At 43.4% G+C, this 17,983-nt stretch overlaps 2 non-coding genes and 2 pseudogenes across 2 annotated transcripts; all 4 read left to right on the plus strand.

Moving 5' to 3' along the window:
* The first annotated feature begins 3,783 nt into the window (after positions 1–3,783).
* On the plus strand, positions 3,784–3,960 carry LOC141219356 (U2 spliceosomal RNA; annotated as a pseudogene).
* Positions 3,961–10,755: 6,795 nt separating this feature from the next.
* Positions 10,756–10,932, plus strand: LOC141219349 (U2 spliceosomal RNA; annotated as a pseudogene).
* Positions 10,933–16,267: 5,335 nt separating this feature from the next.
* LOC141219338 (U2 spliceosomal RNA) lies at positions 16,268–16,458 on the plus strand. Its single transcript, XR_012287871.1, has one exon. It is a non-coding gene; the product is annotated as a U2 spliceosomal RNA (small nuclear RNA).
* Positions 16,459–17,556: 1,098 nt separating this feature from the next.
* On the plus strand, positions 17,557–17,748 carry LOC141219337 (U2 spliceosomal RNA). The gene has a single exon (XR_012287870.1). It is a non-coding gene; the product is annotated as a U2 spliceosomal RNA (small nuclear RNA).
* The last annotated feature ends 235 nt before the right edge of the window (positions 17,749–17,983 follow it).

A 17,983-nucleotide genomic window follows, 5' to 3' on the forward strand; every position in this document is an offset into this window, starting at 1 on the left:
GCAGCAGGGCAGCGTGGAAGAGCGAGGCTAAGTGCCAGAATTGGCGCATCCTATGGATGCGCCATTTCTGGGGCGGCTGACGGCTGGTGTTTCTAGCCTGGGAGGGGGCCAATATTCATGGCACCCTTCCTGGGCTATTAATATCAGCCCCCAGCTGTCTGCCTAGCCTTTGCTAGCTATTAAAATAGGGGGGACCCCACGTCATTTTTTTTGGGGGGTCCCCCATTTTAATAGCTAGTAAGGGCTAGGTATTCAGCTGGGGGCTGATATTAGTAGCCTGGGAAGCTCCGTGGGTATTACCCCCTTCCCAGGCTTCAAACATCTGCCCCAGCCGTCTGCTTAACCTCCGCTAGAGCCTAAAATTAAGGGGAACCCCACGCCAATTTTTTTTTAAATAAATCCTTTATTTTAACACTAAATGACAAGTACAGTAATCAACACTATCACTGTACTTATTATATATGTGACTGACATGTTTCTATCTATCTAATCTATGTGTGATGCTCTATTCCTTCCATTCTAAATTGTCGAGTACCGCTGCTGAATTGCCGGCCGGCTTTTTTAAAGAGACGGTGCATGAAAACACTATTATTTTTTTAAATAAATCCTTTACACTAAATGACAAGTACAGTAAGCAACACTGTCACTGTACTTCATATATATGTGACTGACATGTTTCTATCTATCTAATCTATGTGTGAAGCTCTATTCTTTCGGTTCTAAATTGTCGGGTACCGATGTACGCCGCTGCTGAATTGCCGGCTTTTCATGTTTCACTGTGATCACAGTTTCCATCGATTTGGGCAATCACTCTAATGCCACAACCACCATGGCTGTGGCATTACAGTGAGTGGCAGACAATCCCTGCATGATTGGTGCTCTAAATAGCGCCAGACATGCAGGACACGCTTTTGGTGCACGAACAGTTATCGAACAGCCGAATTTTTTGCAAATCGTTCGGGTTCGTCGAACAACTCGAACACCGCCCAAAACAGCTCGAATTTGAGATTGGCGAACAGTTCTAGTCGAACACCGCTCATCTCTAGTCATAAGATGCTGCTATCAGAGTTAGAATTACTTGGGCTTGTCAAGGCAAGAGGAGTTTGGAGGCTAAATACAACATTGTTACAAGATCCTAAGGTAAGAACAGATTTTAAAGCGTTTTTTAATTATTTAAGAACAAAACAACAAAAATTTTTAACTCTGCTAGAATGGTGGGAATACAGCAAGATGAAGATAAAAAGTTTTTTTATCAAGGTCAGCATAGCCAATGCAAGAGAAAAGTCCGCTTGGCATAAGAGGCTTATTACTAAATTGCAGACCTGTTATCAACTAAGAGATGTGGGACTTGAAATGGACGATTTAATTGAAGCAACAAAAAAAGAAATTAAAAAGAGTATAGAGTCGAAGGGTAAGGAAATAATTTATAACTCAAAAATTGAAGTGATGGAGAAAAATGAAAAGTGCTCAAGGTTTTTTTTTAAAAAAGTAGTTGCTGCTAAGGAAATGATAACAGAATTAGAGGGTGAAACTACAACTGAAGGTATGCTCAACCAAGCTCACCAGTTTTATCAGCAGCTTTTTAATGAGAAAACTATAGACCAGTCTTTTACTGAAGATGCCCTTAATTCATTAAAAAATAGTCTGAGCCGCGAAGACCAAGAATTGTTATGCACTGAAGTCACCTTGTCGGAAGTAGATGCTGCTATCAAAAGTTTTTCCTATGGGAAAACCCCTGGTTCTGACGGTTTGCCTGTTGAATTTTATCGTGAATTTTGGAATTTTTTAAAACCCGACTTGTTTTTAGTAATCAAGGAAGCTTTTAAGTGTGATATCCTGCCGATATCTTGGAGAAGTGGTCTGGTCTCCCTGATTTTTAAAAAAGGAGCCAAATCCCATCTGGCAAACTGGAGACCAATCACACTGTTGAATGTTGATTACAAGTTGATGTCCAAAATTTTAGTGAACCGTTTTAAAAAAGTTTTATCCAAAGTTATTTATGAAGACCAGGTATGTGGGGTGCCAGGAAGAGGAGTTGCGGAGCACCTCAATACCATCCGCGATGTCATATGGTACCAGCAATCCAGGATACAAGACTTAGCAATTTTATCGTTGGATTTTCAAAAGGCTTTTGATCGTGTCTCTCATTGTTTTTTATGGTTGGTTTTAAAAAAAATGGGCTTCCCTGAAATGTTTATCAAGCAAGTGGCACTTTTATATAAGAACTCTTTTAGTAAAATTTTAATCAATGGATTTTTGTCTAAAGAAGTGTTTTTGCATTCAGGTGTGAAGCAAGGCTGCCCTTTGTCCCCAGTGCTATTTATATGTGCAATAGAGCCTCTTTTATCCATGTTACGAGAGGATAAAGTGATTAAAGGTGTCCCTATCCCTGGAGGACATGGAAGAGATGTGAAGGTAATGGGCTACATGGACGATATTACTATTTTTTATTCATCACCTGCTGCTCTCAGGAGAGCCATAAGAACTACCAATTTTTTTTGTGAAGCCTCAGGTTTTAAGTTAAACATTGAGAAATGTGATTGTTTTGTCCGTGGCAATTGGGCGGATGTGTCCATCCCTGATCTCCCGATGCAGTCAGAGAAGATTAAAATTCTGGGCGTGATTTTTGATCGACAGAATGATGGAATGAAGAGCTGGGATGGAGTAAGGGAGAAAATACAGAAGAAGATTGACTTTTGGAAATTAAGAAAATTAACAATCGAAGGTAAAGTTTTAATTATTAAGGCCCTTCTGCTTCCTGTCATGCTATATCTCAGTTATGTTTATCCCCCAAGTGACCTTACAGCGAGAAGATTACAGAGAATGCTGTTTGAATTTGTGTGGAACTCTAAGTTCGGAAAGGTGAAGAGAGAAACAATGTACAAGATGCACCACCTTGGTGGTAAGGATGTTCCCAACGTCAAACTGTTTTTATACTCCAAGTTTTTTAGCCTCTGTTTTAAATATATGTTTGCTTCAAGCCCTTGGGCACATTTTTTAAGATATGCAGCTGGCCACATTTTTAGAAGGCGAAAGTGGATATCCATTTCTTTAACAAGCCCAGTGTTGTTATCACCTCCACAACAATATGCCATCCTGGAGAAAGTTATCAGATTATATGGCCTAGATTCTTTAGAGATGGAGACATTGAAGAATGCAAGGAAGCTGCTGCAGCAATTAAAAAAGAAAGAAACCTTGACGCCCATAAGCCATTATTCATATAGCAGAGTCGCTAAAATATGGAATTTAACAAATGCACCTTACCTGATGAATCAACATAAAGACTTAGCTTGGATGATTGTGCAGGAATGTTTACCGACTCGTGATTTCCAGTATAAAAGAAGACTTAGCACTATACAAACCTGCCCGAGGCATCAGTGCAATAATGATGAGACTACTATGCACCTTATTTGGAATTGCGATTTTGCACAACAAGTGTGGAAAGACTGTGGTGAGCTTTTAAAATTTTTATCTGGTCTTAATTTTTTAAGTCATGAAGTGGTTTTATACGGGATTTTACCAAACATGACGAAAGAAAAAGAGAGAGTTTTATGGTGCACTTTGAGTTGTGTTAAAAGTGCTCTATGGAAGACCAGAAACATATTGTTGTTTAAAAGAGACTATATAGAAGTCAAAGACTGTATAAGACTGGCATTAAGTGAAATTTATATGTACTACCTAATGGATATGAAGAAGCTTGGAAAGAAAAGAGCCCTGAGTACATGGAACTATCACCTATGGAAGATGTTATTTTAAAGCTCTGAAGAAAAGATAAAGACTACGATATTTTAAATATAAACGCAAAAATCTGTTCTTATCAGTTTAATATCTGATACGTCCCCTATCTGGAGACCATATATTAAATGGATTTTTAGAACAGGGAGATGGAAAAAGAGCTTGCTCCGTCCACTCCACGCATTGACCTGGTATTACAGTATCTCCAGGACCGGTGCACCCCTTCTTTAATGCAGTTTCTAAAATCAGAAAGAATTGAATTCAATGCTTTTTGTTGCTTTTGCTTGTTTGTCGGATTTTTGGATGGACTTTTTGGCTTTGCTTTTCTTCTCCTCATTGTATTTTTCATGTTAAAAGTTGCAGAAGCCAGATGACAAACTCATTTTGGTTCAACTTCAGCAACTCTGCATTGCATAGCCATGTACTGTAATGCAATGCTATCTATCTAGCTCTCCCTCTTTACTTCCTTTTGGATAAACAGCCATATTAGGCAAGCATTTTGGAGCTTTCACCTAACTAATTACAGGTGGTGAGTAGTGTTGAGCATTCCGATACTGAAATATCGGGTATCGGCCGATATTCGAGGTATCGGAGTTCCGATACTTAATTCCGATACTTTTACAATATCGAATACCGGAATCGGAAGTTCCCATAATGCCTGCACTCTGCAGTGTCTCTGAAGGATGACAAGCTGGATGGCAGCGCTCAGCTGAGATCCAGCCTGTCATCAGAATGCCATCCTAGCGTGAGAGAATTCTCCTGATTGTTTAAAAGCCGGCGGGCGGTGAAAAGCCGCCGACTTTTAAACAATCACACAGCCCCATACTGCTTCCCCGCAGCCTCCCACCCCGATCCTCCGCTCCCCTCGCCACCTCCCATCCCGATTGTAAGTTAAGACCGGGCGGGGAGCGCAGCACCAAGGAGCGGGGAGCGAAGGACCCGGGCGGGGAAGCCGGCAGTGAAAAGACTTCACCGCCGGCTTTCCCGGCTAGCATCAAGTGTAGTATCTGTTCTCATTTAGTATATGTGCTTTGCTTTTACCAATATATTGTATTGTAATGTTATCTATCTATCTATCTATTTATTCCTTCCTTCCTGAGATAAGCTGCAATAATGCATTTGTCCTTTGCTTTACTTTGCACATACACCATATACTTAGTCAGTGGCCTTGTTATCAGCTGCTACTCTTTTAATTCAACTGTCCCATCAGTTGGGTGTTGCTAAGTACATGCATTTAAAAAAATGTGGGGAACGTTACGATTTCTTTAGTGAAATGCTGGCTCTCTCTGGTGGAGCACTGACTTCTTTAATTTTCTATCTGTGGATGAAAAAAAGATAAAAAAAAGTTTGGTCTGAGATGTTGTTTTAAAGTGCTACCTATGTCTGTCAATCAGAGCATCCTATTGTTTTTCACCCAGGCAGATAGATTGCTTGCAATAGATGTAATGAGTGAATGGAACAATGGAATAATGCAAGAGAATGAGACAATGGAACAATAGAATAATGCAAGAATGGAAGAATGGAACATCATTGCATGTGTCATAATGGGCTCCTGGCCTTTATCTGGCTTTGCTGCTGCAGTCAGCTACAGTCTTCATGGAGCCTGCAGACTAGGAAGAAGGTGGACCGCTGCTTGTTTGTTCACTATTTAGTTATCCTCTCCCCATCCCCTTGTCTGCAGGTGCATGGGACAATGGGGGGGAGGGGAGAATGTTTGAAAATAGGCAGACTCATGCAGATTAAAAATGCATGCGTGGGCTGCAGCTGTAACAAGCAGTAAAGTTGTGGGTTATAAAGTGTCTATTGATGAACAAAATGTCCTCCTAAGGGGAGTCTTTGTCCCTATCCCTACAATGGGTGCCTACTTGAAGCCAGGGTGCAGTCATAGGCCAAAACCAATTCAGGTTATCGCTTCTCGGCCTTTTGGCTAAGATACCACATCTTGCCAGAAGGATTCTAAGCCAATCGTGCCCTTGGCCTTGAGGCATCGGCGGTGTAAAAGCCGTCTTAAGCCTCATGCTGCTTTAGGGGGCAGATACGCAAAGAAAACAAGAAGGCGATCGACCCAATCTACCTTTTGAAGATGGCATCAGCAGTAGCGGCCGCAGTGCGCTATGCCAGAGCTGGTGACCTTCGCATCAAGAACTCTTTCAAGATCGAAGTGGACGGTGCATCCAAGGAGAAGATGACCTTGAAGTTTTTCGTGAGGAGAGTGCTCCTGGAGATCCTAGGAGTAAAGAGGGAAGACATCCTGGCCCTTCAAGATCGCCCCGGTTCCTTCACTTTGACTCTGGAGTCGGAGTATGCGTGACAGAACCTCTTCTGCCAGATTCACCTGCACCTTTCAGACGAGGACCTTAAAGGACTCACCTTTGTCATCCTTTACTCCGGTGGAGAGAAGCCGCTCGTGGTTCAGATGAGCAACCCTCATGTTCCCTTAGTTAATATTATTTGCTTTCTTCAAAACTATTTCCCAGAACTGCGGTATTCCCACAAGGTCATGAATGAGGAAAATCTCTGGACGGGAAAGCATAAATTTTTTGTTAAATTTTGTGAAGATCCAAATGGTATTGGTGGTCAGCGTCATCCTCCGTCAAGTTTCCTGATCGGTAGGGAGCGGGGGCGCCTCTTCTACCCGGACATGTCCCTCTTCTGCCGGAAATGCATGTGTTTCGGTCATACTTATGAGAACTGCAAGGAGGAGGTGGCAATTTGTACGAAGTGCTACAAGCATGGACATGCCACAATGGACTGTACCAATGAGATGGTGTGCAACATCTGCCGGGTCCCAGGTCACTCCTTCCGGGAGTGTCCTTTGAAGAAAAAGGCGGAAACCTACGCTGAAACGCTGGCAAAGCAACCTGCCCGTGCACCTCCATCTGCTCCCGCGGGGCGGGGGCAGCCCTCTGCTGTTCCTGCTCCTGCGGGTGCGTCTTCAGCGCAGGGGCAGTCTTCTGGCTCTCCAGTACCTGCTCCACAGACGAAGCCTGCTAGTACGTCAGGTGGTACGTCTGCACCTGCTGCACAGAGGAAGCCAACCAACCCTCCTGCTCCTGCTGCTAAGGGGGGTCCCACCAGTGCTCCTGTATCTACTGTGCGAACACAATCCCCTGTGGGCGGGTCCACAAGCACTTCAGTGCCTGCTGCACAGGGAAAACCTGCCAGTTCTCCTATTCCTGCTGCGCATAAGCCCTCGTCTGTGCAGAAACCTCCAGCTGAGAAACTTGTCCCTCCTGATAAGAGGGGAGCTTCATCTAAGGACTGGGCTGCTGATTCTGATCTGGGTGATATGGTGGTGGAGGGGAGTCCCTCTGCTGAAATCGGGACATTTAGCTCGGAGGAAGAAGCAATGGAGCTGGAAACCCGTAGGAAAAGGAAAACAGACGATAGGTCTAATGAGAATGTGGCCAGGGAGACTTCCAAGAAGTGTCCATTAAAACCAAGTCTTCTGCAATACAAGCCAATGGCTCCCGCGGCCCCTCCTGAGGAGCCAAGGCCTTCAGACCCTATAAACATTTCCTTTTTGGACTCAGAAGTGCAGAGCCCGTTAACATCGGTGGGCTTTATGTCTGATTCTGACAGTAGTGTGACCTGAACTATCCTGTCATGACCTCGTTAAGTAAAGTAGCCTCGCTCAATGTGAGGAGTATAAGGGGCCCTACGAGAAGGGCTGCTTTGTTTTCCTACCTGTCAACGGTGGACTGTGATGTCTTTTGTTTGCAAGAATGTAACATTGACTTTGATATGAACTATGCAGACCTAAGAAAAGATTGGCCTCAGGGGCCCTCTATCTGGTCCAGAGACAATGAAAATCGTTCCTCTGGCATTGGAGTGCTTTTTAGGTCGCATGACTTTAAAATCAACTCTTTTGTGGACATTTCTTCTGGACGTGCTCTTTTCTTAAATATTAGTTTTAAAGGTGTGGACTTTAGACTTTTGAACATTTATGCTTCTCCTGTGAAGGTAGAGAGACATCAGTTGTTTGAGGATGTGCAATATTACCTACCTGGTTCATCGCCTCTGATGTTCTGTGGGGATTTCAATTGTGTCTTGCCTGGTGAAGGGAGAAGCGGGAGTTCCACCGTTCCTAAAAAAGACAAAACAGAGAAACAACTAAAGGATTTGTTAACTGATTTTTTTCTTAGAGACTCCTGGAAAAAGATCCATAGTAATGATCCCGGCTATACGTGGGAGAACTCTTCTTCTAAATCTCGTATCGATTTTATTTTCATGTCCCAATATGTGAATGTCAAATCTGTTGTCTTAATCCCAAACATTTTTTCAGATCATAAGATGCTGCTATCAGAGTTAGAATTGCCTGGGCTTGTCAAGGCAAGAGGAGTAGAGGCTAAATACAACATTGTTACAAGATCCTAAGGTAAGAACAGATTTTAAAGCGTTTTTTAATTATTTAAGAACAAAACAACAAAAATTTTTAACTCTGCTAGAATGGTGGGAATACAGCAAGATGAAGATAAAAAGTTTTTTTATCAAGGTCAGCATAGCCAATGCAAGAGAAAAGTCCGCTTGGCACAAGAGGCTTATTACTAAATTGCAGACCTGTTATCAACTAAGAGATGTGGGACTTGAAATGGACGATTTAATTGAAGCAACAAAAAAAGAAATTAAAAAGAGTATAGAGTCGAAGGGTGAGGAAATAATTTATAACTCAAAAATTGAAGTGATGGAGAAAAATTAAAAGTGCTCAAGGTTTTTTTTTTAAAAAAGTAGTTGCTGCTAAGGAAATGATAACAGAATTAGAGGGTGAAACTACAACTGAAGGTATGCTCAACCAAGCTCACCAGTTTTATCAGCAGCTTTATAATGAGAAAACTATAGACCAGTCTTTTACTGAAGATGCCCTTAATTCATTAAAAATAGTCTGAGCCGCGAAGACCAAGAATTGTTATGTACTGAAGTCACCTTGTCGGAAGTAGATGCTGCTATCAAAAGTTTTTCCTATGGGAAAACCCCTGGTTCTGACGGTTTGCCTGTTGAATTTTATCGTGAATTTTGGAATTTTTTAAAACCCGACTTGTTTTTAGTAATCAAGGAAGCTTTTAAGTGTGATATCCTGCCGATATCTTGGAGAAGTGGTCTGGTCTCCCTGATTTTTAAAAAAGGAGCCAAATCCCATCTGGCAAACTGGAGACCAATCACACTGTTGAATGTTGATTACAAGTTGATGTCCAAAATTTTAGTGAACCGTTTTAAAAAAGTTTTATCCAAAGTTATTTATGAAGACCAGGTATGTGGGGTGCCAGGAAGAGGAGTTGCGGAGCATCTCAATACCATCCGCGATGTCATATGGTACCAGCAATCCAGGAAGCAAGACTTAGCAATTTTATCGTTGGATTTTCAAAAGGCTTTTGATCGTGTCTCTCATTGTTTTTTATGGTTGGTTTTAAAAAAAATGGGCTTCCCTGAAATGTTTATCAAGCAAGTGGCACTTTTATATAAGAACTCTTTTAGTAAAATTTTAATCAATGGATTTTTGTCTAAAGAAGTGTTTTTGCATTCAGGTGTGAAGCAAGGCTGCCCTTTGTCCCCAGTGCTATTTATATGTGCAATAGAGCCTCTTTTATCTATGCTACGAGAGGATAAAGTGATTAAAGGTGTCCCTATCCCTGGAGGACATGGAAGAGATGTGAAGGTAATGGGCTACATGGACGATATTACTATTTTTTATTCATCACCTGCTGCTCTCAGGAGAGCCATAAGAACTACCAATTTTTTTGTGAAGCCTCAGGTTTTAAGTTAAACATTGAGAAATGTGATTGTTTTGTCCGTGGCAATTGGGCGGATGTGTCCATCCCTGATCTCCCGATGCAGTCAGAGAAGATTAAAATTCTGGGCGTGATTTTTGATCGACAGAATGATGGAATGAAGAGCTGGGATGGAGTAAGGGAGAAAATACAGAAGAAGATTGACTTTTGGAAATTAAGAAAATTAACAATCGAAGGTAAAGTTTTAATTATTAAGGCCCTTCTGCTTCCTGTCATGCTATATCTCAGTTATGTTTATCCCCCAAGTGACCTTACAGCGAGAAGATTACAGAGAATGCTGTTTGAATTTGTGTGGAACTCTAAGTTCGGAAAGGTGAAGAGAGAAACAATGTACAAGATGCACCACCTTGGTGGTAAGGATGTTCCCAACGTCAAACTGTTTTTATACTCCAAGTTTTTTAGCCTCTGTTTTAAATATATGTTTGCTTCAAGCCCTTGGGCACATTTTTTAAGATATGCAGCTGGCCACATTTTTAGAAGGCGAAAGTGGATATCCATTTCTTTAACAAGCCCAGTGTTGTTATCACCTCCACAACAATATGCCATCCTGGAGAAAGTTATCAGATTATATGGCCTAGATTCTTTAGAGATGGAGACATTGAAGAATGCAAGGAAGCTGCTGCAGCAATTAAAAAAGAAAGAAACCTTGACGCCCATAAGCCATTATTCATATAGCAGAGTCGCTAAAATATGGAATTTAACAAATGCACCTTACCTGATGAATCAACATAAAGACTTAGCTTGGATGATTGTGCAGGAATGTTTACCGACTCGTGATTTCCAGTATAAAAGAAGACTTAGCACTATACAAACCTGCCCGAGGCATCAGTGCAATAATGATGAGACTACTATGCACCTTATTTGGAATTGCGATTTTGCACAACAAGTGTGGAAAGACTGTGGTGAGCTTTTAAAATTTTTATCTGGTCTTAATTTTTTAAGTCATGAAGTGGTTTTATACGGGATTTTACCAAACATGACGAAAGAAAAAGAGAGAGTTTTATGGTGCACTTTGAGTTGTGTTAAAAGTGCTCTATGGAAGACCAGAAACATATTGTTGTTTAAAAGAGACTATATAGAAGTCAAAGACTGTATAAGACTGGCATTAAGTGAAATTTATATGTACTACCTAATGGATATGAAGAAGCTTGGAAAGAAAAGAGCCCTGAGTACATGGAACTATCACCTATGGAAGATGTTATTTTAAAGCTCTGAAGAAAAGATAAAGACTACGATATTTTAAATATAAACGCAAAAATCTGTTCTTATCAGTTTAATATCTGATACGTCCCCTATCTGGGGACCATATATTAAATGGATTTTTAGAACAGGGAGATGGTAAAAGAGCTTGCTCTGTCCACTCCACGCATTGACCTGGTATTGCAGCATTTCCAGGACCAGTGCACTCATTCTTTAATGCAGTTTCTAAAATCAGAAAGAATTGAATTCAATGCTTTTTGTTGCTTTTGCTTGTTTGTCGGATTTTTGGATGGACTTTTTGGCTTTGCTTTTCTTCTCCTCATTGTATTTTTCATGTTAAAAGTTGCAGAAGCCAGATGACAAACTCATTTTGGTTCAACTTCAGCAACTCTGCATTGCATAGCCATGTACTGTAATGCAATGCTATCTATCTAGCTCTCCCTCTTTACTTCCTTTTGGATAAACAGCCATATTAGGCAAGCATTTTGGAGCTTTCACCTAACTAATTACAGGTGGTGAGTAGGTGTTGAGCATTCCGATACTGAAATATCGGGTATCGGCCGATATTCGCGGTATCGGAGTTCCGATACTTAATTCCGATACTTTTACAATATCGAATACCGGAATCGGAAGTTCCCATAATGCCTGCGCTCTGCAGTGTCTCTGAAGGATGACAAGCTGGATGGCAGCGCTCAGCTGAGATCCAGCCTGTCATCAGAATGCCATCCTAGCGTGAGAGAATTCTCCTGATTGTTTAAAAGCCGGCGGGCGGTAAAAAGCCGCCGGCTTTTAAACAATCACACAGCCCCATACTGCTTCCCCGCAGCCTCCCACCCCGATCCTCCGCTCCCCTCGCCACCTCCCATCCCGATCGTAAGTTAGGACCGGGCGGGGAGCGCAGCACCAAGGAGCGGGGAGCGAAGGACCCGGGCGGGGAAGCCGGCAGGGAAAAGACTTCACCGCCGGCTTTCCCGTTCTGTGCTGCGCTTTCCTGCCGGTTATTTCAAATGAACAGCTGAGGTATCAGGTGATGCCGATCAGCTGTTCATTTGAAGTCGCCGCGGTGCCCTCAGAGGGTTCATGTGAGTTCATGCTTGACTGCATTGCATGAACTCACATGAACTTTCCCACGGTCGCACAGGTCAGCCTCACCTCCCAGACCGGTCATGATTGGTGTGTGCGGATGTCTGTGCGATGTGTGCGGGTGTGCGCGATGTGTGCGGGTGTGCGCGGTGTCTGTGCGATGTCTGGGGGTGTGTGCGGTGTCTGTGCGATGTGTGCGGGTGTGTGCGGTGTCTGTGCGATGTGTGCGGTGTCTGTGCGATGTCTGGGGGTGTGTGCGTGCAGGCAGACATAGGCCGATGTGACACTACTACTCCCATCGGCCTATGTCTGTCCCCGTCCACTCGTGCCAGCAGGATCAGCTCGATGGGAGCAGTAGTTCCCATCAGCCTGATCCTGCTATTTAAATTGCCCTACTGTGTCCCCAATAAATTTTAAATTCATGTCATTGGTGGCCAGTGGTTACCTAAAATAAATTAGTTCATGCATTACCTGTCCCCGCCGATCGCCACCTAAAATAAAGTAAAAAATAAAAACTACACCTATACTCACCTAGACACCTAATTCCCCGAAGCCATCGATCTCCTGTAATAAAATATAAAATAATAAACCACAACCTTATCCTTACCCCTCCGTAGTAGTCCACGAGTGTCCCACGAAGATCTCCAGTTTAGAGCAGCCACATAGAATGTGACCGCTCTGAACCGCCGCCGCCGCTAGAATGACGGGGCCGTAAAGCAGCTCCGTCATTGCATAAGCGGGTTCACCGGAGTTCAGGCAGCGCTGCTCCGGTTAGCTGCTTTACGGCCCTGCTGTATCGTGAGAAATTCCCACGGTACAGCAGTGCCGTAAAGGAGGTCTCCGGAGCTGCGCTGACTATATGCACTCCGGTGACCTCAGTCAGGGGCTCCCGCTGCCGGGAGCGGACGTGTTCCCGGCAGTGTGAGCTTACAGCAGCCATGCACAGCTGTCACCATCTCCAGATGTGACAGCTGTGCATGGGAGATCAGGGCAGGAACGTGGACAGGTAACTATTTTTTTTTAGTAAACTAAGAATTAAATAAAATGGTGTGTTTTATTTCAAATAAATTATTTTTTTCTGGGTGTAGTGTGTGTTTTTTCTTTTTAACACTTTGTAGGTTAGTAATGGGGGTGTCTTATAGACGCCCATCATTACTAACCTGGGCTTCATGGCAGCTGGCGCTGACATGAACCCCAGCCCTATTACCCCCTGCCACCGCACCAGGGCAGCGTGGAAGAGCGAGGCTAAGTGCCAGAATTGGCGCATCCTATGGATGCGCCATTTCTGGGGCGGCTGATGGCTGGTGTTTCTAGCCTGGGAGGGGGCCAATATTCATGGCACCCTTCCTGGGCTATTAATATCAGCCCCCAGCTGTATGCCTAGCCTTTGCTAGCTATTAAAATAGGGGGGACCGCACGTCATTTTTTTTGGGGGGTCCCCCATTTTAATAGCTAGTAAAGGCTAGGTATTCAGCTGGGGGCTGATATTAGTAGTCTGGGAAGCTCCGTGGGTATTACCCCCTTCCCAGGCTTCAAACATCTGCCCCAGCTGTGTGCTTAACCTCCGCTAGAGACTAAAATTATGGGGGATCCCATGCCAATTTTTTTTTTAAATAAATCCTTTATTTTAACACTAAATGACATTTGAGGAGTTAATAAAGATGCAGTCCCTAAATTATTATTTATTTTTTAATCAATTTTTCCCAAAAATTTTGACGTCGGCTTTGCCATATTTTTGTATGCCAGCCAGGTACAGCATCCAGCTTCTATGAACGCGCCATTTTCCGGGGTGCTGCGGACTGCAATTTGCAGCGGGGGGGGGCCCCAGAAAGCTGGGGTCTCCCTGCGCTGCAGATTCCATCCCCCAGCTGCCTAGTTGTACCTGACTGGACACACCAATAGGGAGAAGCCCCACGTATTTTTTTTTTTAATTATTTCATGAAATTCATGAAATAATAAAGAAAAAAAGTGCTTCCCTATATTGTTGTGTCCGGCCAGGTACAAATAGGCAGCTGGTGGTTGGGGGCAGCCCGTTCCTGCCTGCTGTACCTGGCTGGACACAAATATAGTGCAAAGCCCCACGTCAATTTTTTTTAAATTATTTCAGGAAATTCATGAAATAATTTTAAAAAAATTGATGTGGGGCTTCGTCCTATATTTGTGTCCAGCCAGGTACAGCAGGCAGGAACGGGCTGCCCCCAACCACCAGCTGCCTATTTGTACCTGGCCGGACACAACAATATAGGGAAGCCCTTTTTTTAAAAAATTATTTCATGAAATAATTTAAAAAAAAATTGACGTGGAGCTTCGCACTATATTTGGGTCCAGCCAGGTACAGCAGGCAGGAACGGGCTGCCCCTAACCACCAGCTGCCTATTTGTACCTGGCCGGACACAACAATATAGGGAAGCCCTTTTTTTCTTAATTATTTCATGAATTTCATGAAATAATTAAAAAAAAAAATACGTAGAGCTTCGCCCTATTTTTGTGTCCAGCCAGGTACAACTAGGCAGCTGGGGGCTGGAATCTGCAGCGCAGGGAGGCCCAAGCTTTCTGGGCCCCACCCGCTGCAAATTGCAGTCCACAGCCGCCCCGGAAAATGGCGCGTTCATAGAAGCGCCATCTTCTGGCGCTGTACCCAACTCATCCAGGGCCCTGGTGCGGTGGCTCACTGGGTAATAAAGGGGTTAAAGCCAGCTTGGCATTATCAGCTGGCCCTAAGCCCGAAATTCATGGGGTCACGCCAATATTAGACATGACCACCATGAATTTCTAGTAAAGTATTTAAAAAAAACACAACACCCAGAATAAAGTCCTTTAATTGAAATAAAGACACAATTCTTTATTGTTCTAAATTAAACTATACTTACCATCACGCCAATTCCAGCTGAAGCCAATGATCTCCTGCAATAAAAGAAAAATAATAAACCAACCTCATCCTTACCTTCCCATGGATCCCACGACAGCTTCAGCTCTGCTACATCGAGATGACAGGCTGGACCGCAGCAGAACGCTGCCATCCAGCCTGTCATCCCTCAGACACTGAGAAGCGCAGGCTTGCTTGCGCTCCTCAGTGTCTCGCTGTGACGGCATCCAGATGAGCCGAGTTCATGTCCAATGAACTCGGCTCACCTCATGCACGTCACTGACAGCGTGGGGGAATTCTCATGCTGAAGCGCTGAGTGCAGGAGAATTTTCCCACGCTGTCAGTGACGTGCATGAGGTGAGGTCATGTCCAATGAACTCGGCTCACCTCATGCATGAAAACACTATTATTTTTTTAAATAAATCCTTTACACTAAATGACAAGTACAGTAAGCAACACTGTCACTGTACTTCATATATATGTGACTGACATGTTTCTATCTATCTAATCTATGTGTGAAGCTCTATTCTTTCTGTTGTAAATAGTCGGGTACAGGTGTATGCCGCTGATGAATTGCCGGCTTTTCGCATAATACATTCTACATTATTCTTAGTTGTTTTACTTCATGTAGAATTAACCTACACGGAAAGAAAGGGTTTATTTTCATTCCGATATTAGTGTCCCCTTGACTTGCATTGGTTTCCGGTATCAGAATCGGCGATATCCGATACTTTTTGAGTATCGGTCCGATCCAATCCGATACGATGTTTCCTGATATCGGAAGGTATCGCTCAACACTAGTGGTGAGATAAGCTGCACAATATAATTGTTCTTTCAGTATATTGTTGCACACACACCATCTATTTAGCAAATGCCCTTGTTATCAACAGCAGCCATTTAAACTCACCTGAGCTAACAGGTATGTGCGCTGGTTACTCTGCTGCACTTAAAATGTCTTTTTTGGCTTGCTCCAATGCCTTTTCTGAAACGTTGTCTCCCTCTGGTGGAACACTGACTTCTTTCATTTAACGCCTGCAGACTATAAAAAATAACCCAACCCAAAAAGTTTGGATGATTAGTCTGTGGCATTCTTTTAAACTGTTGCTTATGGCGGTCTCTGTGAGCTTCTCAGTGCCGTTCATCCAGCCAGGTATCCTGCCTGCAGTAGATGGAATGTGGCAATGGAACACTGGCTGCGCGTGTCATAATAGGCTCTGAGCCTTTATATACCAGCGCACAGCAGCAGCCACCTTCAGTCTGCTGCTGGACAGCCAGCAGCAGCAGGAAAGGTAAGTAATCAGCAACACTCCTGCTAAGGGTAGACAGCTGCTCGTCCCCCCATTGATTGGTTCTCCTCCCTTACACCGGTGATGAGGCGGGTGGGAACAGCAGGGGGTGAGGGTGCTGTGCTAAAATAGTTGGAGTCATGCAGATCTAAAACACGTGGATTGCTGCAGCAGCAAGCCGAAAAGTGCAGGCATGTAAGGGATCTAGAGGTTGACAACATGTCTTCTTAACGGGAGTCCAGGTGGCCATCTCCACAAATGGACTTTTCAGGATCCGAGGGTGGCACCGTAGGCCGAAACCAATTCTGGTTATCGCTTCTCGGCCTTTTGGCTAAGATAAAGTGTAGTATCTGTTCTTATCAGTTTAATATCTGATACGTCCCCTATCTGGGGACCATATATTAAATGGATTTTTAGAACAGGGAGATGGTAAAAGAGCTTGCTCTGTCCACTCCACGCATTGAACTGGTATTGCAGCATTTCCAGGACCAGTGCACTCATTCTTTAATGCAGTTTCTAAAATCAGAAAGAATTGAATTCAATGCTTTTTGTTGCTTTTGCTTGTTTGTCGGATTTTTGGAAGGACTTTTTGGCTTTACTTTTCTACTCCTCATTGTATTTTTCATGTTAAAAGTTGCAGAAGCCAGATGACAAACTCATTTTGGTTCAACTTCAGCAACTCTGCATTGCATAGCCATGTACTGTAATGCAATGCTATCTATCTAGCTCTCCCTCTTTACTTCCTTTTGGATAAACAGCCATATTAGGCAAGCATTTTGGAGCTTTCACCTAACTAATTACAGGTGGTGAGATAAGCTGCACAATATAATTGTTCTTTCAGTATATTGTTGCACACACACCATCTATTTAGCAAATGCCCTTGTTATCAACAGCAGCCATTTAAACTCACCTGAGCTAACAGGTATGTGCGCTGGTTCCTCTGCTGCACTTAAAATGTCTTTTTTGGCTTGCTCCAATGCCTTTTCTGAAACGTTGTCTCCCTCTGGTTGAACACTGACTTCTTTCATTTAACGCCTGCAGACTATAAAAAATAACCCAACCCAAAAAGTTTGGTTGATTAGTCTGTGGCATTCTTTTAAACTGTTGCTTATGGCGGTCTCTGTGAGCTTCTCAGTGCCGTTCAAACAGCCAGGTATCCTGCCTGCAGTAGATGGAATGTGGCAATGGAACACTGGCTGCGCGTGTCATAATAGGCTCTGAGCCTTTATATACCAGCGCACGGCAGCAGCCACCTTCAGTCTGCTGCTGGACAGCCAGCAGCAGCAGCAAAGGTAAGTAATCAGCAACACTCCTGCTAAGGGTAGACAGCTGCTCGTCCCCCCCTTAATTGGTTCTCCTCCCTTCCACCGGTGTTGAGGCGGGTGGGAACAGCAGGGGGTGAGTGTGCTGTGCTAAAATAGTTGAAGTCATGCAGATCTAAAACGCGTGGATTGCTGCAGCAGCAAGACGAAAAGTGCAGGCATGTAAGGGATCTAGAGGTTGACAACATGTCTTCTTAACGGGAGTCCAGGTGGCCATCTCCACAAATGGACTTTTCAGGATCCGAGGGTGGCACCGTAGGCCGAAACCAATTCTGGTTATCGCTTCTCGGCCTTTTGGCTAAGATCAAGTGTAGTATCTGTTCTTATCAGTTTAATATCTGATACGTCCCCTATCTGGGGACCATATATTAAATGGATTTTTAGAACAGGGAGATGGTAAAAAGAGCTTGCTCTGTCCACTCCACGCATTGACCTGGTATTGCAGCATTTCCAGGACCAGTGCACTCATTCTTTAATGCAGTTTCTAAAATCAGAAAGAATTGAATTCAATGCTTTTTGTTGCTTTTGCTTGTTTGTCGGATTTTTGGATGGACTTTTTGGCTTTGCTTTTCTTCTCCTCATTGTATTTTTCATGTTAAAAGTTGCAGAAGCCAGATGACAAACTCATTTTGGTTCAACTTCAGCAACTCTGCATTGCATAGCCATGTACTGTAATGCAATGCTATCTATCTAGCTCTCCCTCTT

Source organism: Phyllobates terribilis, unplaced genomic scaffold (genome assembly GCF_046119375.1).
Source record: "Phyllobates terribilis strain yellow unplaced genomic scaffold, ASM4611937v1 Scaffold_264__1_contigs__length_2628131, whole genome shotgun sequence".
In the NCBI taxonomy this organism is placed as follows: Eukaryota; Metazoa; Chordata; class Amphibia; order Anura; family Dendrobatidae; genus Phyllobates; species Phyllobates terribilis.